The 24,540-nt window shown below is 42.0% G+C and overlaps 5 non-coding genes across 5 annotated transcripts; all 5 read left to right on the forward strand.

The window, feature by feature from the left end:
* Positions 1–1,798: 1,798 nt before the first annotated feature.
* Positions 1,799–1,872, forward strand: trnan-guu (transfer RNA asparagine (anticodon GUU)). The gene has a single exon. It is a non-coding gene; the product is annotated as a tRNA-Asn (tRNA).
* A 751-nt stretch (positions 1,873–2,623) lies between these two features.
* Positions 2,624–2,697, forward strand: trnan-guu (transfer RNA asparagine (anticodon GUU)). Its single transcript has one exon. It is a non-coding gene; the product is annotated as a tRNA-Asn (tRNA).
* Positions 2,698–3,455: 758 nt separating this feature from the next.
* trnan-guu (transfer RNA asparagine (anticodon GUU)) lies at positions 3,456–3,529 on the forward strand. Its single transcript has one exon. It is a non-coding gene; the product is annotated as a tRNA-Asn (tRNA).
* Positions 3,530–3,885: 356 nt separating this feature from the next.
* trnan-guu (transfer RNA asparagine (anticodon GUU)) lies at positions 3,886–3,959 on the forward strand. Its single transcript has one exon. It is a non-coding gene; the product is annotated as a tRNA-Asn (tRNA).
* Positions 3,960–4,695: 736 nt separating this feature from the next.
* Positions 4,696–4,769, forward strand: trnan-guu (transfer RNA asparagine (anticodon GUU)). Its single transcript has one exon. It is a non-coding gene; the product is annotated as a tRNA-Asn (tRNA).
* Positions 4,770–24,540: the final 19,771 nt, after the last annotated feature.

Below are 24,540 nucleotides of genomic sequence, written 5' to 3' on the forward strand. Positions count from 1 at the left end.
TGTACTGTAATTATCGGTGGGAAAGTATGTACGTGTGAGGGTTAGAGAGAGAGAGAACGAAAAAGAAAGAAGAAAGAACGAAAGAAAGAAAGAGTACACGTCTATTCGAGGAACTATTGCAAAGACTGAACTAGGTTCTTTTTAAAGCTCCTGCCTGTCACAGGATCAGTTCAGAGAGTACACAAAAGTGGCACGTTGGCAGACAAAAAATGTCTTCCCCTCTACTGCAACTCTAAGGGTGCTTTCACACTGTCAGTTGTGAAATCTGGGAGCATTTCGCCTAATGATTCAGCAGCGTGAACGCTTTCTCTGGACCTGGGTGCGGACCAAGAAGCTACTCGTGTGATCAGTGAGATCTGTTCCAGAAAAACTGAACTGTGGTAGGGTTGTGTGCAGTCAGAACACAATTTGTACTCCCAGAAAATTCATGTGCTCAAGCCAGAATTTATGCATATTGTAATGATATCATTAGGGCTCATTCACACAGCATTTATTTATTGTGAAGCACCGAATTCAATTCATCTGAATACAATTGTTGTTATCAGTGGCTTTGCAAAAGGCTGCAAAGTGTTCACCTCTAGTTAAACTTACCAGTTGAATGTGCTTTGTTTTACTTTGGCAAGCTTCTGGTTCTGCCTCAGTTAAATATAAGTAGCCATTTATAGTGTACGGCCATTAACACTGGCCACGCTGAGTCAAACTGTTTTAACATACCAAACTGCACCTGAGATGGACTTTCTCCAGAGGAGAGCCAAAAGTGCACCGGACCACCTCCTGGAGGGTAGCAGTTACCTCTCGCCGACTGCAACCACCCCCGAATGACCACCTCTGTGTGTGTTGCGAGACTCAACTAATGTCTCTCAGTGCAGAAGACCAGAGAGAAAGGTATTTTTCAGAGTCTCTGCATGTTCAGCTCTCAGTACTTTTGTAGCTTCTACTGAATCTCTGTAGTTTAACAGTTAGTGTCTCTTCTATGTCCCGTATGTACTTCAGAAAACTGATTTATCTTACTGCTTCATGTTCGCGTTCAGCTGTATAGGAGTCGTGTTAAGTTACTGTTGCTGAAAAGTCAACATTTCCTTTGTTTGCTGCCTGGATGTATTGTCGAAAATAGTGGATCTTTGATAGCAGCTTTTCTTCCATAAAAAAAGTTTACTAATACCACAGGCAGGAAGAGTTCAACTAAAAAGTCACAGTGAGATTTTAGATGAAGAGGTCCAGACAAAAGGTTTTTACTGCACCTCTGGTACACTTCCTTTACCTGTGGCGCAATAAACCTATCAGCTTACAACACCAGAATGTCATCTTGAAGTGATCAGCAAATACAAGTGGGTGGGGCTTACAAATAGAGGCCCCTCCCCCTCAACATCAGCCAACCCGTCTCTGTGGTGCAATCAGTCAGCACATTCGGCTGTTAACCGAAAGATTGGTGGTTCAAGCCCACCCAGGGACGTTTTCTACTCAGAGTAGAGAGAGTAGTAAATAGGTTATCATTGTAAACAAAAAAGCAGGTTGTAGTCATCAAACAAGCAGCAAACTGACCATCTCTTACAACATGTCACTGTATCCAAAAAAGTTGGTTTCAAAGTGAGAGTGTAACAGAAATCACAAATTTTGAAATAAAACGCACCATAACCTTCTTCAGGTCTGCGTATGATAGCTTCCAGTTTTCCAAAAAGCAAGGAAATAGACAGGATAAACCTATTGGCTTACAAAACCAGGTTGGCACCTTGAAGTGATCAGCAAATGCAAGTGGGTGGGGCTTGCAGATTGAGGCCCCTCCCCTTCAACAACAGTTGTCTCTGTGGCGCAATTGGTTAGCGCGTTCGGCTGTTAACCGAAAGGTTGGTGGTTCAAGCCCACCCAGGGACGTTTTCTGTTCACATAAACAGATTATCACTGTAAACAAAAAAGCAGGATGCAGTCATCAGTCAAGACACCAGCAGCAAAATGACCATGATAAGTCATAACTTACAGTATGTCCTCTTATTCAAAAAAGTTGGCCTCGAAGTGAGAGTGTTGTTGAAATTACAAAATTTAAAATAAAATGCCCCATCACCTTCCTTATGTCTGTGTATGCTAGTTTCCACTTTTCCAAAAAGCAGGGACATAAATTAAAACACCTATCGGCCTACATGACCAGGCTGTCATCTTGAAGTGATCAGCACTTGCAAGTGGGTGGGGCTTGCAGAATAAGGCCCCTCCCCCTTATACAATGCCCAACAGCTGTCTCTGTGGCGTAATCGGTCAGCGCGTTCGGCTGTTAACCAAAAGGTTGGTGGTTCAAACCCACCCAGGGATGCTTTCTGCTTAGATACACAGGTTACCATTGTAAACAAAAAAGCAGGTTGCAAGCAGCAAATTGACCATCTCTTACAGCATGTCACTTTATCCAAAAAAAGTTGGTTTCAAAGTGGGAGTGTACCTGTTATTACAAAATTTAAAATAAAACACCCCATTACCTTCTTTAGGTCTGTGTATGGTAGCTTCCACTTTTCCAAAAAACAGGTAAATAAACTGATAAACCTTTTGGCCTACAAAACCAGGCTGGCACCTTGAAGTGATCAGCAAATGCAAGTGGGTGGGGCTTGCAGATTGAGGCCCCTCCCTTTCAACAACAGTTGTCTCTGTGGCGCAATTGGTTAGCGCGTTCGGCTGTTAACCGAAAGGTTGGTGGTTCAAGCCCACCCAGGGACGTTTTCTGTTCACATAAACAGATTATCACTGTAAACAAAAAAACAGGATGCAGTCATCAGTCAAGACACCAGCAGCAAAATGACCATGATAAGTCATAACTTACAGTATGTCCTCTTATTCAAAAAAGTTGGCCTCGAAGTGAGAGTGTTGTTGAAATTACAAATTTTAAAATAAAATGCCCCATCACCTTCCTTATGTCTGTGTATGCTAGTTTCCACTTTTCCAAAAAGCAGGGACATAAATTAAAACACCCATCGGCCTACATGACCAGGCTGTCATCTTGAAGTGATCAGAAAATGCAAGTGGATGGGGCTTGCAGATTGAAGCTCCTCCCCCTCAACACTGACCAGGAGCTGTCTCTGTGGCACAATTGGTCAGCGCGTTCGGCTGTTAACCGATAGGCTGGTGGTTCAAGCCCACCCAGGGAAGCTTTCTGCTTACATACACAAGTTACCATTGTAAACAAAAAAGCAGTTTGCAGTCATCAAACAAGCAGCAGTTTGCTCTCTTACAACATGTCACTGTATCCCAAAAAGTTGGTTACAAAGTGAGAGTGTACCGGAAATCCCAAATATTAAAATAAAACGCCCCATCACCTTCTTCAGCTCTGCGTGTGGTAGCTTTCAGTTTTCCAAAAAGCAAGGAAATAGACATGATAAACCTATTGTCCTACATGACCAGGCTGGCTCCTTGAAGTGATCAGCAAATGCAAGTGGGTGGGGCTTGCAGATTGAGGCCCCTCCCCTTCAACAACAGTTGTCTCTGTGGCGCAATTGGTTAGCGCGTTCGGCTGTTAACCGAAAGGTTGGTGGTTCAAGCCCACCCAGGGACGTTTTCTGTTCACATAAACAGATTATCACTGTAAACAAAAAAACAGGATGCAGTCATCAGTCAAGACACCAGCAGCAAAATGACCATGATAAGTCATAACTTACAGTATGTCCTCTTATTCAAAAAAGTTGGCCTCGAAGTGAGAGTGTTGTTGAAATTACAAAATTTAAAATAAAATGCCCCATCACCTTCCTTATGTCTGTGTATGCTAGTTTCCACTTTTCCAAAAAGCAGGAACATAAATTAAAACACCTATCGGCCCACATGACCAGGTTGTCATCTTGAAGTGATCAGCACTTGCAAGTGGGTGGGGCTTGCAGAATAAGGCCCCTCCCCCTTATACAATGCCCAACAGCTGTCTCTGTGGCGTAATCGGTCAGCGCGTTCGGCTGTTAACCGAAAGGTTGGTGGTTCAAACCCACCCAGGGACGCTTTCTGCTTAGATACACAGGTTACCATTGTAAACAAAAAAGCAGGTTGCAAATTGACCATCTCTTACAGCATGTCACTGTATCCAAAAAAAGTTGGTTTCAAAGTGGGAGTGTACCTGTTATTACAAAATTTAAAATAAAACACCCCATTACCTTCTTTAGGTCTGTGTATGCAAGCTTCCAGTTTTCCAAAAAGCAGGTAAATAAACTGATAAACATTTTGGCCTACAAAACCAGGCTGGCACCTTGAAGTGATCAGCAAATGCAAGTGGGTGGGGCTTGCAGATTGAGGCCCCTCCCCTTCCACAACTGTTGTCTCTGTGGCGCAATTGGTTAGCGCGTTCGGCCGTTAACTGAAAGGTTGGTGGTTCAAGCCCACCCAGGGACGTTTTCTGTTCACATAAACAGATTATCACTGTAAACAAAAAAACAGGATGCAGTCATCAGTCAAGACACCAGCAGCAAAATGACCATGATAAGTCATAACTTACAGTATGTCCTCTTATTCAAAAAAGTTGGTCTCGAAGTGAGAGTGTAGTTGAAATGACAAAATTTAAAATAAAATGCCCCATCACCTTCCTTATGTCTGTGTATGCTAGTTTCCACTTTTCCAAAAAGCAGGGACATAAATTAAAACACCTATCAGCCTAAATGACCAGAATGTCATCTTGAAGTGATCAGCAAATACAAGTGGGTGGGGCTTGCAGATTGAGGCCCCTCCCCTTCAACAACAGCTGTCTCTGTGGCGCAATTGGTTAGCGCATTCGGCTGTTAACCGAAAGGTTGGTGGTTCAAGCCCACCCAGGGACGTTTACTGCTGAGATACACAGGTTATCATTGTAAACAAAAAAGCAGGATGCAGTCATCAGTCCTGACACCAGCAGCAAAATGACCATGATAAGTCAAAACTTACAGTATGTCCTCTCATTCAAAAAAGTTGGCCTTGAAGTGAGAGTGTAGTTGAAATTAAATATTTTAAAATTAAACGCCCCATCACCTTCCTTACATCTGTGTATGCTAGTTTCCAGTTTTCCAAAACAGCAGGGACATAAATTAAAACACCTATCGGCCTACACGACCAGGTTGTCATCTTGAAGTGATCAGCACTTGCAAGTGGGTGGGGCTTGCAGATTGAGGCTCCTCCCCCTCAACACTGACCAACAGCTGTCTCTGTGGCGCAATCGGTCAGCGCATTCGGCTGTTAACCGAAAGGTTGGTGGTTCAAGCCCACCCAGGAACGTTTTCTGGTCAGATAAACAGGTTATCTTCATTAGAAAAAAAGCGGGTTGTAGTAATCAATAGTCAAACAAGCAGCAAAATGCCCATGGCAAATTGTCACTTACTGTATGTTCCTATATCCAATCAAAGTGTGCATCCAGTTAAAATTCAAAAAGCCCACCCAGGGACGTTTCCTGCTGATACACAGGTTGTTGTTGTTGTAACTATGACAACAGATTTCATCATCAGTCATGATACCAACAGCAAAATCATCAGTTACAGTATGTCCTCATGTCTAAAACAACTGCTTTCAACCTTTCCATAAAGCAGGGAAATAAACTGATAAACCTATTGGCCTACAAAAACCAGGCCGTCATCTTGAAGTGATCAGCAACTGCTAGTAGGACATGCTGTGTGATGCAAAACCACATGCAGCAAAATAACAGGGGAATTAGCCATGAACTAGCATGGGGCTTTTAAATGCATCACTCAGGACAAGCCGTCATCAGTTAGACACACCTCCAAGCGGGTAGCCCTGTTGTAACAGACATGAAATCCCTGATGGGCTGGGCTGAGATGCCAGGTCAAACCAAGTCAAGCCAAGCCAGGACATGACTGTGGAAAGATCGTAATAGAAAATAATTGGCACTCAGTGATATTCTTGCATAGTTAGCAATTAGTGTGGTTGCATCAATGGGAAAATGAATACATGGTATTAATAGATGGGCAGAGCACAGCAGGCAAGCACAAGTTAAATGCCACATACACAATACCGTAACCTGTTATCTATTTTTTTATATGTGTGCCAAACTTGTTTCCAAGCAACAATAATAAATAGTTTAGCACTGATTGTGAATTGTATTATACAAATGTACTACAGAGGCAAGTTTCATCAAATTTGCCACATGAAATCATTTCTCCTTGGGTTCATTTTGTAATGTTTCAACAATAAAAAAAAACAAAAAAAACAAACATCCAATCTTCTACCCACGCATGACCATGCAAGTGTCCTGTAGGACTCACGGATGTCTGCATTTTGCAAGCAGTCATCCTTTGTGTAATGTGACGCTGCCACCATTTACAAACTTCAGGTAAACACAGCTCGCAAATCGCTTCTGTGAAACAAAATAGGTGATTCCAGATGAGTTTACTGTTAACATACAAAAGTTATTATAATTAAATCAATTAAGATATTTAATCAAAAAAAACTATGGGGCTTTGAGGTAAACTAAAATCACAAAGTGTCTGTGTTAACACTTGCTACACTTTATTTCCTATTCCAGTGAGTCAGAGCAGGTAGAAACAGACATTTCTTTAAGTGGACAAAGGGACTTTTAGTCACAATGCTGCTCACGAGGTGGGATAATCCCTCAGAGGCATGTCCAGCTTTCAGAAGAATGAGAGGTATGATAGCACAGCCACGCGCCTGCACACACACACATACACACATGCGTGTAGAGATGCATTATCAGTTCTGCAGAGTGCAAGGGAGCAAGAGGGCCTAGTAATTGAATGGAAACCTTTCTTCTCTTCTGCTGCATAGAGTGGCTTCAGGGTGGAGGCTGGCGCAGTCACATGTAAAGCATTCAATTCTAAAGAGATTGGTGTGACGTTGATGTTACAGTGACACAAAGTAATTCGGGGCTTTTACTGATGCAGCACTAATGTGAGTCTAGTGTGAATGTTATCCCTGGTGTAGTGGACCCTGTTAATTATTTGCCTATTAATGGAATGGAGAGTTGATATCAACATACAGGATGTAAGCCAGTGTAAATCATTATACAGAAGCCAGAGTGTAAGAAGGAAACACCTAATGAGGCGCAGTGGAAGTTATATGATTGTAAGGCACAGGACAGTCATTAATGCGTCCTTGTAACTGAAATATTTGGAATAAAAAAAGTATAATCTTAATGTGCTTCATTTAGAAACTCTTGACAAATCTTCCACTATATCTTTTGTGTGCAAAACTGGTTTGTGAGGGCATAACAACAATATTTTGAATCCTAAAAACGTCTAATTTCTCTCATTAACGCAAATATACTCACAGGCATGAGAGCCAAGATTGTGTGTAACACCAGCAGGAGTGGCGGGTGTGTCCTGTGGTCTTGTGACCTGTTTAGCAGTTTCAGCAGGGTCAGAGGTCTGAGGTCAAAGGGTAAAAGTGTGAGTGCGTCTGGGTGAGCACAGGAGGTGGCTGGCTGACAAATTAGGGCACCAGTGAGGACAGAGAGTGATGAATGGATGTTCGGACAGAGAGGAGGCGAGTACATGGCCAAGATGTCTAATGACGGAGAGCAAAACAGGTGGAGGGAAGAGACAGAGAGCAACAGAAGGATAGGGGAAGAGGAAAGGCAAGATCCAGTAGAGTCTTCTTGTTTGAAGCCAGTAATCATTAGTGAATTAGTGGTTCAAACAAAGAGTACATCCACACTAAGCCGACTACATTTCAAAACGTACGCCTCTTTTTAACCAGAGAAGCCTCTTAAGATTAAAAATCTCTTTTTCAAGTGTCCAGACCAAGACACAAAATAAGATCACTACAAAGAAAAGCCAAAAACTATGTTAATATATACTAGAAGTGAACCATAAAAACACAAAAAGTGCAACTACACATGATGACAAAGACGAGCTATGACACACCATGACATTAGCATAAAGAAGATTGTGTACAAAAATCCAGCAACAGTGCTTTGAAATGGCCGAGAGGAACCAAAGAGCAACTTAAAGTCCCTCTGCAGAAGATTCCACATATAAGGAGCTGTATACATACGTCGCTTACGAAAATCTGTACGTACCCTCTGTACAGACAATAACTTTCTAATTAATAAATTAACTATCTCAATGGTTCAGTAGGGCTGCATACCAGGTACATGTAAAATAAATAAACAAATAAATACATACATAAATGTTATATATATTGTATGGCATAAAATGACAGTTAAGATATCAGCTATGGCAGAACACATGTATAATTCTTTTTAATTTTTCTTTTTTTGATTGCTGTTGTTCTTTGTAAAGCATCTGAGTATCCTGAAAAACACAATATAAATCCAATGTATTATTATTACTAATAAATTAATGAAGGAAAAGTAATAACACCGGTAACACCTGTGCTTTCAACAATCATTTAAAAACCCTTTCTTCAAAAAAAAAAATAAATAAATAAATAAATAAAATAAAATAAAATCTTCAGAGGCAAATTGTTATGGGTAGACCCTCAGCCCTTCCAGAAGAACCCTTCTGAGACCCTTATTTGTACAAGTGTATCTGTCTTTCTTTCTGAAGCATTTTGGTGCAAATCCAATTTTGCCTTTTTAAGTGCTCTATAAACAAAATACACTTGAAACTTTCCTCTGTTTTGGCCTTCTATTCAAACTAAGCCTGCATTTTTCTTACCGCAAAACAGATTTTTTTAATGGTCTCCAGAGTGGACACACCCTATAACACCAGCTTTGCTTATTATTCGGCATTTCATCACTACTACAAATGCAGCTGTTGCCAGTATCTCACTATCACTATCCTCATCTTAATTTTAAGAAGCTACAAATTATATTCAGCCACAAAATAAGCCTGAAAAGCTGGAAATCAAAATGAAGGCACAGAGAGTTGTTGCATAGCGATGATACACCATCTCATCTAGTTGCTTTGGTGTGAACAGGCAGGTTTTTAGAACATTACAGAACAGCACATCGTCGCAAATCTTTGGTCTGAACTGGGCTTAAAAGTCACGACACTGGTGATGTGATTAAGCTGTAGTTATACTGATTGCGTTTATTGAAATCAGAACAGAACAGAACAGAAGAGTTGTTGCATTGAGATGATACACCATCTCATCTAGTTGAATTGGAGTGAACCAGCAACGTTGAAGAACGGCACATTGCAAGTAGTTTCATGTTTCAACTCCGCTTGTCGTGAATCTTTGGTCTGAACTGGGCTTAAAACTCACATGACACTGGTGATGTAATTAAGCTGTAGTTAAACTGATTGTGTTTATGAATCATCACTAAATGTTTATACTTGTTCAATTGTATGACAACTAGGCCTGGGCGGTATGACAAAATTTTCATATCATGGTTTAAGAAAAAATATCGGTTTCACGGTATTTCATGGTATTTTGCTCAGGTTCGGCCAACTTGACATGCTGCTGTGTTGTGCTATGGCCTATTCAAGTGCCGTAATTTGTTATTTACCTGACAACGCCTGAACGCAACACACGCTCCGCTCCATTCATTTGGGCTCCACTGACTGCGTACGGAAGTGACACGTAGAGAAGCGGGGTTGTTTACCGTTTGCCGAGTCAAGAGGCTGCATGTAGGCTGCATGAAATGTTAAAGCATTTTCCACCTAAGTTATTACATATATTTGAGTTATCTACAAGTTTACTGTACTGTTTGTCATCTACTCGCTTTCAAATGTCCGCCACGGACATTTACACAATGTCACGGATAAACATGGGTAAATGCATGAAAAAAAATCATCACATATCACCTCTGATAATGGTTTATTCATTTAAAAACACATTGTGCTTGTTTAGCACACTATTTCATGTAGTTTTTATCTGCTGGAGGGTCGCGTAGGGGAGCGCAGCACGACAAAAATAGAAGAGCCACGTAAAATAGAGAGTTGTCGCGTGACAGACGGGGGTTGTCGCGCCGCTCCCGTTGCCAGTGAAGCTGCTGATTAACAGGGGCTACTACGGGACTCGCGCTGCAGACGTGTTGCGCCACTGACGTGCCCGGTGGAGCCTGGCCGTAACTGTCTCGGACTCGGGACGGGGCGTCTTCGGTCAGGAAAATGCGGCCTGAGCCGTGCTCTAGTGTGCTGACCTGTGTGTGTGCGCTTTGTCTGTGTGTGTGCGCTTTGTCTGTGTGTGTGTGTGTGTATGTGTGCGCGCATCGGGGCGAAACTCCGCCGTGCGCGATACAGAGGACAGAGGAGAATTGTAAACAGCGGTGCGCCGCTGCTAGTTGCATATACGGGAAACACTGCTCTTTTTGGTATGAGTTCTTCTGGGTCATCATGTACAGTTGCTATGCTTTCAGGACTCTCTCCAGCAGCCATTCTCGCCTCTAAACTTTTCTATGCTCTCACTCTCACCCGCTCAAGCGTGCCTGTGGTGTGCAGCGGTGAAATGGGTCCCCGCTGAATCACTTTCCCGCTGCGCACATTCCGGACGTTGTTTGGGCTATTCACCGGTATTGCGGTATATGAAAAATTCATATCATAACGAAAATAAATACCGGTTTTCGGTACAAACCGGTATACCGCCCAGCCCTAATGACAACACAGAGGGAAGTATGGAAATGTGAACTTCTAAATTATGAGTTCAGCCATATGAAAACAAAGTAGAGGTAATCACAGAGAACAGAACAACCTGAGACTACACAGAGTAACTCTCCCGCTGCTGGCCAGATGTTGCTTATGAAGGACAGTGTTGTTGTGTGCCAGTGGAAATAAACCAAAGTAGAAGAGATTTGGCTAAGTTTGCACTGTTCAGGTAGATGGATTTACATCATGTTTACATGTAAACAGCTGTTAAAGAACAAGCCAACTTATATGCAGACGATAAAACAGGCCTGCTGGAAGATTCATCACAACTTCAGAGGTGACATGTCAGTCAAAGCACATAAGTGATTCTACATCTGTATTTTGTTGCTATTTAGGAGCCACTTCCTGCACTTGAGTCATAAAACGGCAATGACCACTGTCTTCTGCCAGTAGATATTTATAATCTGTCAGAGGGCTAATAACTTCCACCATGACCGGACAATCCCCACATGGAATACATCAGGACTCATTGTGATCTCCAAAAATTACACACACATGCAGTCATTCAAACAACACAACGTTCAATAAGAAAACCACAACTGACTTGACTCGCTGCTCTTTTTGTGCAATGCGAGAAATATTCAAAGAGGGCGGACAGAGAGTTATCAAGAGTCCAGCCGCAAATAAAAAACAAGAGGACAGCAAGCAATCAGTGTGGTGAAAAGCACACAATGTTCCAATCCACATTTGTCTCTGCATTATAAATACTTATCCTCGGATTAACAAAGCTAAATGTAAAATGTGTCATAGTATTATTGCTCTGATAATAAAACATAATCACTGCCCTAATCCTAATTAAGCTCATGGCGTGTTCTGATACCATTTCAAAATAGTGGGATGCTCACAGTGCACACTGAGCCATATTTTGAATACCAGAACTTATGAAAGTAAACCCAAATGAGACCAAACCCAGCAAACAAGTGCATTTCACAAGGCTGACCAAGACATTATGATCCTGGTGTTTACCAAACACAGATCCTGTTCAAATATGGAGATGATGAGACTGGATGGGGGAGGAATGGGGATGAAAAATGAAAAATTCTTGTGTGAGATTGTGGACTTTATGGAGTGAAGTCCAAAGAGTTAATTAGGTGTTAATGCATGTGTTTATATGCACATGATAGTGGATGAGTCATGTGTGTTCTTGGCATTTGTGTGTCTGAGGGAGGAACGGTACAAGAGTATAGAAATCAGTGATACTGCAGTAGTATGTGCTGTGCAAATGCAGGAAGTCGTGCATGAGGCAGCAAAACATAAAGGTGTGGATGTCAGGGCATTTCCGCTTTCCATACCTGTGGCTCACATCCCATCGGACACTTGTATTCACTGCTGACTGTGTAGTTATTGTGTTTTTTTCCCCACAAACTTTCTGAGAAGTTTTAATTGCCTCAAAGATGCTCTAATCAATCTTTGCATATTAAAGATACTATGCAGGTTTTCCTAACAAACAATGTACAGCCTCATACAGAAGCAATCCCTCTCAATCATCACTTATGACCCACTTTAAGTGTGTGGTGGTGTATTTCTGCCTTCTACCTGTATTTTCTTCTCTTCTTATTTTGCTGTGGTCAGGACATTTCTGGGCACAGTGCGCATCCAGGAAGATGAAGATGAAGCTATGAAAATCGCGGGCACAGGGCCAAAAAAACGCAAATATAATGAATGGCGGTGAATCAAGGGTTTGCTTTCCCTTTACCTGGTGATAGTTCACCAGTGGTGAGTAGAGTACTAAAAATCTATACTCAAGGAAATGTATAATTATTCCCCTAAAAAAAGGACTCCAGTAAAAGTGAAAAAGTACCAGGTTATTAAATTACTCTAAGTACTAAGTTTCTTTCTATTTCAATATTTTTATGGTGTGCAGGCCAGTGAAAAATAATGAAAAAACAGAACTTGTTGATAAAACTTTTTTAAATTAACTAATAATCCTAACCACTTTTGATGAGGATTACTGAATTCAAAAGGCCAACAGACCACTAGCTACAAGATGAGTCGTTATCATAACATCAAAGATTAACAGTACACATTCATTAATTAATATACTGTAGATAACATTAGCTCGCTAGCTACATTTCATATGTGCAACATCAATGTGCTGGGGGAGGTTGGAAGAGGAGCTGTTAAAAGTAAAGATCTCACTGTTTTTCGGGAGGCACGGTAAGTGCTTCAACATGTAACTTTCTTTTTTAGATTTTGGTATAAAAAGTGTGGCCAGGGAATGCAGGGTTTCCCCCCAGTAACGTTGTTAGGCCATTTGGCAAATATCTTTTGACTGGGCCGGCGACGTGACGTGGTGAAGCATGGCATGGCACAGTACATTATGAGCTGATTGTGCAGCACCCTGTTTCTTTCAGCTCATTGTTTCGGTTTTACAACCTGCAACGGGATTACTCTCATCATCGGTCTCATCAGCCTGGTAAACAAAGTGCAGCATTTAGCAGCTGAAAAGCCAGATTTTTCTACTCAGGAGATGGTGGAGACCAAAACAGAGATAGAAAGAGACGGAATATTGGATTTACATTTGTCACAACACTCCACCTTTTATCCCAGGCCTGGCAAAGAAATTCAGCCACAAAAAAAGTTCCCTTTCTGAACAAAACTCAAATTTTTCATGATCATCCAGCCAAAAGAAATCAGCACAGACAAAGGTCATCTTACTGAAAAGTACATTCCTTATGTCTTCATACAGGACAGTAAAACAAGAAGTGAAACCTCATTCTCAACCTCACCTAAATTACACAACAAACAAATTCTGTCCTCCTCTGGGGTGGTGTTAAACCTTCCAGTCTCTACAATCTCTGAGACTCATGGTAACGTGCCTGAGCACAACTGTGTACACAGGGATCTTTGTCTTTTGTCTAGATTATACTTCATATAAGGTTCCATACTGTGGCTGTTCTTTATGAGACAATAAGTTCATAGTTTTGGCTTATACAATGTGTCAACAGACCATTTTTCTCTAAACATGCAAAACATTTCACTCCTGATCTCCTGAATATCACAAAGTAACCTAAATGACAAGTTGTTCAAATGAAATAATGATTTAAACTCGTTCATCGACATCTTGACAAGTCTCTTCCAAAGCCGGAGCATTTGACATTCATGCCTGATGTTTGGAGGTTCCCATGCCATATCTCCACTAATGGCCAAAACTGAAGTAAATTTATGGACACCCAAGACAGACCTATAATGCACTGTGTTACAACTTGTATGTTCTTGGAAACCCCAAACACCAGAGGCATAGTCAGACACAGACTTTATTACACTGTACGAGTTGTGTGAGGGTTTGTAAACGGATGTGTTGATACGTTTTTTGCTGTTTTTGAATGTGGACTGCTTTTACTCTAATTCATCAAGAATGTTTGCTGTTTTTGGATTCTTCGTCTGTGAGGCATTTGAGAAAAACATTTTCTTCAGGAATTTAACAAAACACAGGGTGAGTAATTGATAATACAAATGGTCATATAGGGTGTGGGGTATTCCTTTAAGACCTCTGCTTGTAGGATTACTCCTTTGGACACTGATTTAAACCTTTTACACTCCCAGAGACAGCAGCCCTACAGACAGATTAACTGTAATGATTCTTTACCATAAGTGGTTTTTCTTTTCCACTTTAGGTGTATCACTGCAAACAGCGATGCCATGGTTTGTACCCCTTTTGTACCACGGCATGCTTCCTCTGTGTGTGTGTGCGCTTATGTGTGAGCGTGTGTGTGTGTATATCCTCCGCAGCACAGAAACATTTTATGCACCCCAACACAATTTAATTTAGTTTAATCTCAGCCTTTCCACTGGGAATGCAACATATAATTAAACTTTATGGAACTGCCCTGCAGCTCATGCGGAGAAGCAGATTGTCTCACACTCACACACACACACACGCACGCGCGCACGCACACACACACAATACGACTGAGGATGCAAAATAATTTGTGTCAATGCATAATCAAATTATTATATAACTTATGATTTAAAATTCAACACCTAAAAATAAATATTGATAAATCCTGAGAACACGGCAGTGCATAATTGAAAGAACAGCATGAATAACCATGTAAACTTATAATGCATCGTTTCTATTACATGAATGTGGGGATGTGGATTTCATTGATTTGATTCTGCGCTTCATTACGTCTCCATGTATACAGGCAAACGCGGCGGATGCAATAACACCAGTTATTAGGAATGATACACAGAAATTGCTTCTGAATAGATTTTATCCAACGCTGCTCCTGTCTGTTCATAGCTGCTGCGCCATACGTGGTGCTTTTATTAGGTTACTGAGGACATAACGTGGTCATCCGTCTATCTGGATGGGGCTTAAGACGGTGGATTCTTATTGGAGTTTCCATGGAAAAGGAGTGGTCGGGACAGTATTGCCTCAGAAATAAAGGGGTCTGAAGGCATCGCCTCGGAGACGGAGGGAGATCAACTGAGCCTGGATCAAATGTTGTGTAACCGGCGAACGCACATGTGTTGCACCACGGGCACCGCCAAACACATGGGAGGAATGATGTGTCTACATGTGGTCATGCATCATATGCGGACGCGTCCTGGGTACCTGATGTGTTTTCTGCACCTTAGGGAAAGGCCAGAGGCATTTTGTTGATGCATCTCTCTGTATCCACCTCCTATGTGGAACAAAGGCCTGCTCCTCTGAGACCTCCCGCATCTCCCTCTCCTCTCCTCCCCTGACCTAGTTTACCTGATTGATTTCCACCCAGCTGGCCACTTGTATAACAATCCTTACATGTGTATGTGTGTGTGGTCAAAGCGTCCATGCAATGTGTGTGAACGGATCTAGGTTAAGGTTTTACTTTAACATTTATTGAGTAACAAGTTTTTCCATGCAAGTGTAAAGCCAACATAAGCACAAATAGTTTTCACCATGACACTCCACTGTTGCATCTCTCAGTTCCCCACTATTTCATATTCTGCTTCTCCAGCTCCTCCTCAGTCTAAACTTCAGCACGGATTGAGTCTGACATCTTACAATGCGGTACAACGACATCTTGTGCACAAGTGTTTTTGTAGAAGGATGTAGCAAATTCAACAGGTTTTTTTTAGGCAAGTCCATTTTCCAAGCAACACGACTCCTTTCTTCTCTCCAAGTAACCTCAGTACAGTCCATCTGGGTCCCACACACACACACACACACACACACACACACACAAACACACACACACACACATACACACACACAATAACGGAGTGTACTGCCAATACTGCTCCTCACAGCCCCTTAATGTCCCTTTGGCCTTACAAAGTCTGTTTCTCACACGACCACACCAAATTAATAAATTTGTTTTTGCTTGCTTTCTGCTTGTCTCTCACACTCTCATTACCTACACCCTTGACAGCTCACAATTTCTAAATAACGCTACATTTCTTATACGTGGTATTCACTCAGTGCTGTTGCTCCAGTCACATGCTGCGCGACTCCGAGGAAGGAAAGCGGTTTTGGCTACACAGTGAAAGCGGCTTCATGCCTGCTCCTCAGACTGGCTTTGTTTCACCGCGGTTACAGTCAGGGTTTGGGAAATTACCGGGAAGACTTGTGACATCAGCAAGGGAGGCTGAGACGTCTGAGCACAACTGCTGTGTGGGAGCTCAAAACAGTACTGCATTTCTTGAGAAAGTGCAAGAGAGGCAAGGTGTACTTGTCACAAAGTGGTATAATTTCGGTAGTTGACATAACTGGGCGTTTTGTCCTCCGAAATGAGTACTTGTTGATTATACTGGTGGGTTGTCACAGTCATGAGGCTCACCTAAAAGCTGCTATGCAGAGAAGAATCAAATTTACTGAAGTGTGCGTGAGCCAGACAGTGAGACATAGCAAAACCAGGGGGAGCGATGTAGCTGACAGTGTTAACATCCCATTTTATTTTCTTTGGTCATCATTTCTCTCAGTAATGATAACATTGTTCTTACCAAAGTAACTGCAGAAATCTGGGAACATTACGTTATCTCAATAACGTCCAGTGGAATAACGTCCAGTGGAAACACAGCCAGATGATCAGACGAGTCGAGCGAACAGTTCAGCCAGGCGCTCTAAACCTGCTGGTGTTTCTTGCTCTCTCTGACTTCTCCTTAGAAATCTTTCCATATTTTAGCATTTAACTTTCTAAGTAGCAGTGCGATTTTATTATTACCAAGAGGAATGTCAGCCAGACCTAATGCTTACATTCTAGGAAACTGGAATTTTCCCTTAAACCTACAGGGATCAGCTTAGTCATGCATCACATAATACTGTAGTAAGAAAATCATAGAAGCTAATGTTCACTATATTCACTGAATCGTCTTCTGAGTAAAAGTCTGTTTATGCAGTTAGTAAAATCTCTCACAAACTAATCTTTACTATGAGTTTAATGACATGCTGATTAGTCTGCTTGTTGCAGCAAGTAATTACAGCTGTTTTGGTGCTTTTGCTCTACAAATAAAAATGCAGTTGAGTAGATGAAAGCCATCACATAAAGTCAGACATAACTGAGATTTAGCCAGCACAGCATCCTCAGTCAAGATAAAGCCAGGAGGAGGATGGAGTCATGGAGAAAGTTTGCAGAAGTGCACTATAAAGAGCGGATCACTGATGTTTTTGCAAATTATATATGATGATTGTTAAAGTCAGCTGATGCTGATCGACTTCTACGTGACAATTGTTTTGCATGAACAAACAAACTCAATGCATTTCAGTTCAAAACTCATGAAAACAGTTCACACAGGCTCATACTTTCACTAAGTCGTGTTTGTGTTCCCGGTAACTGAGCGTCCACTGAAAGCGATGAAGTAATAATAGTGGTGCCGTGGTCTTGGGTCTGTGTGCTCCAGATTAGTGTTTTCTGGGCACACTAACTCTGCCTAAGCCACAGGCTGTGAGTCACTGGATCAGGAGGAAGAATTCACAGCTAAACAAACGTAGGACAACAGCCAGGCCAACCCACTCTGCTGGCAGCCATGCATGGACATGAGATCACACACACGTGTGCACATGAGCATGCACATATACTGTATGAGCTTTATACATGGAGATGCCCGTGCACACACCCAACAGTTACACACTCAAACACACACAGGCATTACTGCTACTCTTCCCTGTGTCTACTGTTTACTTGGGCAATGTTTTTCTTTCACTCTCAATCTTTCTGATGCAGCCTTTGATAAATTTGCCCTTTTTGCTGTTGTTATCTCTTCCACTGGCTTTTTCTCCAGTTGCTGCACTTATCATGTTAGCGAGAAAATCTACAGTATCTCTGGAGCCTACGGAGATAAAGTCCTTTTTATGGCGTAGACATATTGCTTTAAGTTATAAGTGGCTCACACGAAGAACAAACACAGTGGTGGAGGGTCATGGAGTTCCCTGGCTATCATTTCACCACCTCCACCCCCATCTACAGAGAAGGGCAAAGAGCACATTTATCTCACGGGCCATTGTATATCTTCTTACTCTGTCCTTTTTATTCCAGCCTACTGACAACATAAATGCAGGCCATTTATTTAACAGGATTAGGAGATAAGGCTGCTTTCCACTTGACCAGGGCACCAGCGCCACACAGAAATCCTCCCTTGTCCCACAGCCTGAGGCTGATACTTGTGCTAACCGCTAACACCTTCATCTACAGGAAGAAGAGGGGAGGGCTGCACAGATAGAGATGATCCCAGCCAGTGGGCCTCTAGGCTAGGTGATTTATCTCATCCTCTGCCTGCTGCTTTGGGAACGTGGGGAAGGACCATGTGGCCACCGGGGCTGAGTGTGGCAAAAGTGCCTCGTCGCATCATCTCTTGTTTTCAAACTGAATCCAGTTAAAGAACAGAAAAACAAGAGAATAAGTCTTTTTCCACGCAGCGCACATTTTTTAACTTTAACAGCTTTACTGAGGCTCATGTTTAGACATTAACATGCATGGTGGCAATTTTACAAGGACATAAAATCCGTGGTGTTTACAGCTGCACTTCTTAGCAAACCTGGAATATTTATTTATTATTCTATCTTCCTGCTGTTGTATCTACACACTGTTGACAACCACTAAAAATTCTGTTGACACAGTCTAACGAGAGGGTTCAAGACCTGTTGAGATCAGCCGCACGTCTGATGCCAACTGCTTATTTCCGCCAATGAGGAAAACTAAATATAGCCAGTGGGGGGGGGGGGGGGGGGGGGAAGCTACTCCTCCTTATTAATCTGCAGTTCTCTATATTTCCATGTGGGGGCGTGGCAAGGGGCATAAACTTATGGCAGAAAAGAACAAGATGCTCCATCCATGACATTATAAAAGATCAGGGAGCTCTAAAAGGTCGCCGTTGCCATATTCTCATTCTCGGCGGTATTGACACTTGGTATTTCTCTGATCTTTTGCTCTAATTAAAAAAAGAAAGAAAAACAGTTGCCAAGGCTGCGATTCAAGTGTGTTTGTGAGCCGTGAGTGTGTCGTTGTCTATTTTGCACAGTCCTTAGGATGTGTCTTTGTATGTGCCTGTGCGTGTGTGTTTATCCACCGATGCAACGCCACCTTGCGATGAACCCTTCAAATACATCAACAAGTCATTCCAAGAAAATCTAACTTCTTCACTCTCTTGCTGAGCCAAAGTTCATTCCAGGAAGCCATAGATCATAACGTGGAAGATAGACTGAAGATTAAAAACACAGCAAAAGGCAGCTAAAGATATCTGGTGACAAATTCACAGAAGTAGTTTTGTGCTGATCTGCAGTTTTGCATGATGAAATGTAGCCTGTCTCTTTGTTTTAGGTTTAACTGACAGAGATTACAGTGGTGCTAAAGAAGATGTCCTCAGCTGCAGAATAACACAGCCTCTGCCGTACTCTTTGTCAGTATTAATCTGCCTCTCAGTGTTATAATGTCCATGTTGTCAGTGTTTATATACAGTCCGTCCACACCAGTCAGTTAATCTAACATGTCGGATAGTTTTGAGTGACAGTCACTCCTGATTTCAGCCTGAGGCACCATCAAACAACGCTGAAATCAGCACTTATCACCTCAAAATAACCGTCACTGAGAAATCAATACTCCTGAACCACCAAAGACCTGCCATGTGCATGTGTAAAACCATGGTCAATTCACAACAAAGCACACAGTCCTGAAACCAGGGAGACAAAGACAGAGCTTCAGTCCACACAAAACCTTGTAAAGGCAAGATGAGGCAGCCATGTACAACCAACCCTTTACTAAGTCCCACCTACCTAGCCTGATCAGGCCAGTCAAGTTTTTGCACCCAAAAGGAAATCATAGCAAATTTCTGGAATAGTTCTGAAATATCAGAGAGGAGTAGACTAAAGGGACTACAAGGTGCATTTTCAAGGCTACATTCCTAATTTCATTTGTCGGCGGAATATTGTTAATGAAGAGGACATTAAAATCAAGGGAACAGCATCAAGCAACCCACCGCCGATAATCCACATAAGGGACAAACATATACAGGAACAACAATGTTCTTGCACAGCAGAGTAAGGTAATATACAGAGCATGTGAGCGGAGCGGAGTGGGTGAAAATTTCCGCTCCTCGCTCGCAGACCTGTCACTTTGCGCCGCTTGTCTGCTCCGCTTGGTTCTGCGCATTCTTCCCTCCGCTCTGCTCCATCATAAATTTTATCCCACTCCATTTGCTCACCACTCCGCTCAAAAAAACTGCGTCATACTACCCTAACCTGTAATCTTCTATTCACAAATAAAACAGGGTCTGCCCATTTTTCCGACAGCCCATTGGTCCGACATCCCATTGTTCCCACCATATTAAACCCATTGTTCTGAAGTCCCATTGTTCCGAAATCATCATGATGCCCTGTGGTTAAGGTCTGGTTAGGTTTAGGCACAAAAAACACTTGGTTAGGGTCAGGAAAAGATCATGGTGTGGGTTAAAATGAAAAAGAAAGTGGCTAACACATAAGCCGTGAGCCTGCTTTGCCTCAAGCCTTTCCCAGCTGACCCAGAGCTGGTCGCAGCGCACCATCACGGCAGAAATACGCCCACCGGGAGCCGTTCAGCACCGCGGAGAGCTCCCCACACAACCTCAAACCCAGAGTTAATAACAGGAGGTTATGGTGTTTCATTCTCTCCTCTCTATGACACTTGTATCTCGACCAGTAGCCTACTTTTGTTGCGTTGCTGATCCTCTATGGTACACAAATACAGTAATAATCACATATCGGAACAACGGGACGTCGGACTAATGAGAAGTCGGAACAATGCTACAGCACCAATAAAACATGAGCTTGGTAGATTCTCCGGGGAAGCCCTCTCCCCGCAGTTAGGGACTGTTCTACACGGTACCGCTGGCAGGGTGGAAATAAGTCAAAGTGTAGAGGAGACAGACCAGGTTAAGCGGCCGAACTGCGGGGAAGCCCTCTCGCCTCTCCCCGCAGTTAGGGACCATTCTCCAAGGTACCACTGCTTCTCTTCTCAGTTTCTTTTCTGAAGTACACAGTAAACTCCATAGTTTTGAAAGAAAATAGTGTGGGTGTGCGCAGGTGCAAAGATGCATTCTGGATGGGACATGAGCGACCGGAGCGAAATTGGAGCGAGAGATAAGGCTCCGCTACACCTTTTAAAAAAATAGCTGCTCCTCGCTCAACACAAAATCCTCCCGCTCCCCGCTCCGCTCACATGCTCTGGTAATATACTGTTTTATGTTAAGCTAACCTCTAATTGTGACTCCCTAGCTTTAATTATCTTTTAGCCCATTGTTAACAAAACTAAATTATCCTGCTTTCCCATTCTTTTAGACAGCTTCATAATGTGTACAAGTAACGTTACCTAACAAAAACTTAACATAAGTAACAAATAATTAACATTTAACCTTCGTTGTTGGCTAATGTGCTAAGCTAACTAACAGTACATGGCAGTTTTGGGGAGTTTTTGTTGAGCTAGATGGATTCAGCTGTGAATGATGTCTTTCAGACTTATTAAATCCATAATTCAACATCTCTCTTTTTGTGTTTTTAGTTTTACAAAAGTGAAAAATCCCCCTCTAAACACACCGTTTCGATATTATCTCTTGTTCTGAAAGCTTGACAGGCCTCCTGTGCCTAGTTACAGTTGCTGACGTAGAATTGGACAGTGGCAGTTAAGGGCTTAGCGAAGGGTCAATTCAGTATAAGATGTCAAGAAGTAATGTGTGTAAAGTGGAGATCTTGGCTGTCATCAAGTTGTCACCCCGAGGTGTGGGTGACAGTACGGGATTGGGAGAAATATGAGCCTAAATCCTTGTCACAGGACCGTATCAGCTCGAGGTGAATCCCCTTGATGCCTGTGGGTGAGTTTTAAGTATCAGCATGTCCTGGCACAAGTGTTGGATTAAAAGGCTAATGAGTCGTGTTGGACCAGTGTTTGCTGTTTGACAAGTTTGGGCAGAATGGGGCTGTAAAGAGGGGCATCGCAAGGTAAACACAGGTGACATACACACACATATGATCTATGAGTTCAGCCCCATCTTAAAAACAGACACATTGCATCACGCATACCTCCACTGTCCAACTTCCTTTTCTATATCTCAAAATCCTAAACCAAACTTTGTCTCTTAACCACTGTAACCAATAACAACACATTCCCCGTGAGCGAGACACTTGACGCGTGAACCCAGCATCCTTGAGCGACCCCAGACTTCTTGAGATCATGTATGGTGAAAGTGAAATGAGGTGAATGAGACAGAGGGAGGAAGTGTGAAGATATAAACACATGAATTGGTATGTCCTCCAGCATTTCTGCCATTTAGTTTCCATATCCATAAAAGCTGGGGAAGATCCAGAGTTCATCTTAGTTCACAGACTAACCCTTACTCAATCTCCCTCTCTCTCTCACACACACACACACACACACACACACAGACACACACATTCTCTGTAAATAAAGATCACTGGTGTCTTGTGGCAGTAAAGCACAGAAGTACTTGGCAGCTGGAAGCGACAAGAAAAATCCACAAATACAACACACATGGCCTACTGTATACTTACACATCTGTCTCTCCATACAGCAGCACATACTGTAGACAGCTGCGGTCTCTACGTGCCTTCAGTAGCCTACTTTCTGCTTAAATGTTTTCCTGAAGAGGAGAATTTCTCTTCCCCGAAGGTCATGCCTTCAGCTACTTCACCCTCCTCCCATTCATAGCCTATATTAGATGATTGCATCAGTTTACCCTTAAACTGAAAACTATCACAAAGTCTGACCTTTTTTCATTATTATTTAATCTATTTACCGTAATCTTTTCAACCTAAACCATCCTTACCTTGAATATGATACAGGTCTTTATTGCGACAACATGAAAACCTATGTACAGTTTATTCACGCATTTTTTAAAACTAATGAGCCAGCAACTGTGACCGTCAAACACCTCTCTGATTTCACTAATTGTAACCTTGATTTTATGCTCCAGTGTTTTAATTGTGCTATGATTACAGAAGCTGGACCATAGTGTAACGGTAATTCAATATAGTTGAATGAGAGAATAGGAATAGGAATAGGAGAACAAATTTTAAAAATTAATTTCATGTGTCACATCAATGCTAGATTTGGACAAAATCCTTTTATGAATGACCATTTTTTAATTTAATCTGTGAATAGCCTATTTAATATACACTGCTCAAAAAATGAAGGGAACACTTAAATCACCCATCAGATCTTGATGAACGAATTATTCCGTTTCAAAATCTTTACTAATGTACATTGTATAATTTATTGAGAACAAAATGACTCAATTCAATGGAAACCAAAATCATCAACCCACTGAGGGCTGGATTCAAGATCACACTGAAAATCAAAGCTAAACATTGAAATCAAAGGGTGATTCAACTGGTGTGAATTTTATCACGACAACTCATAATGTGACTCACTAGTGTGTATGGCCACCGCCTGCCTGTATGCACTCCCAACAACGAACAGATTAGGCCATATAATACACTCATTGTAATCACAAACCTGAATACAGTCTTTCATACTTCATGTCCAATACACCAACTTGACTAAACTCTGTATAGCTTAATTGTCTAGCCTGAATAACTAACAATAGCCCAAGTGAAGTGGTTAGAGCACTCGCCTACCATGCAAAAGGTCGAAGCTTTGAATCTTGCTGGGGTCGATGTCAGCAAAGGCATACAAGAGAGACCCACCGCCAAATCAAATGGGATCAGATTCCTTAAGGAGGCTTCAGGATAAGACAGTAAGTGCGTTTCCATTAAGCCTAGAAATGCGCAAAACCTAAATATCGCAATAAAAAACAGGTAATGGAAACACCTACATTTCGAAAAAACTCTATCAAGAAAAAGTTTTTATGCTCTCATGAGGTGGTTTTTCAGACGTGTCGATATACAGTCAGGTCCATAATTATTTGGACAATGATACAGTTGTCATCATTTTGACTCTGTACACCACCACAATGAGTTTTAAATGAAACAATGAATACCTGCTTAAAGTGCAGACTCTCAGCTTTCATTTAAGGCTTTTTTCAAAAATGTAGTATGAACCGTGTAGGAATGACAACCATTTCTTCACACAGTCCCCCGACTTTAAGGGCTCATAAGTATTTGGACAAACTAACATAATCATCAATTAAACAGTCAGTTTTAATACTTGGTTGCAAATCCTTTACAGTCAATGACTGCCTGAAGTGTTGGACACATAGGCATCATCAGATGCTGGGTTTCTTCCCTGGTGATGCTCTGCCAGCCCTTTACTGCAGCCGTCTGCACTTCCTGCTTGTGTTTTGGGTGTTTTGCCCTCAGTTTTGGCTTCAGCAAGAGAAACGCATGCTCAATTGGATTCAGGTCAGATGATATGACTTGGCCATTGCAGAACATTCCACTTCTTTGCCTTAAAAATGTCTTTGGTTGCTTTTGCAATATGCTTCAGGTCAATGTCCATCTGCACTGTGAAGCATCGTCCAATGAGTTTTGAAGCATTTAATTGAATCTGAGCAGATAATGGTGCCCCAAACACTTCAGCTTTCATCCTACTGCTCTTGTAAGCAAGACAAGACTTCACTAGAATAAATACAGAGGGTTTATCACAAGATGCAAACCATTGGTTAG

The sequence above is a fragment of the Epinephelus lanceolatus genome, chromosome 7, assembly GCF_041903045.1.
Source record: "Epinephelus lanceolatus isolate andai-2023 chromosome 7, ASM4190304v1, whole genome shotgun sequence".
Lineage (NCBI taxonomy): Eukaryota > Metazoa > Chordata > Actinopteri > Perciformes > Serranidae > Epinephelus > Epinephelus lanceolatus.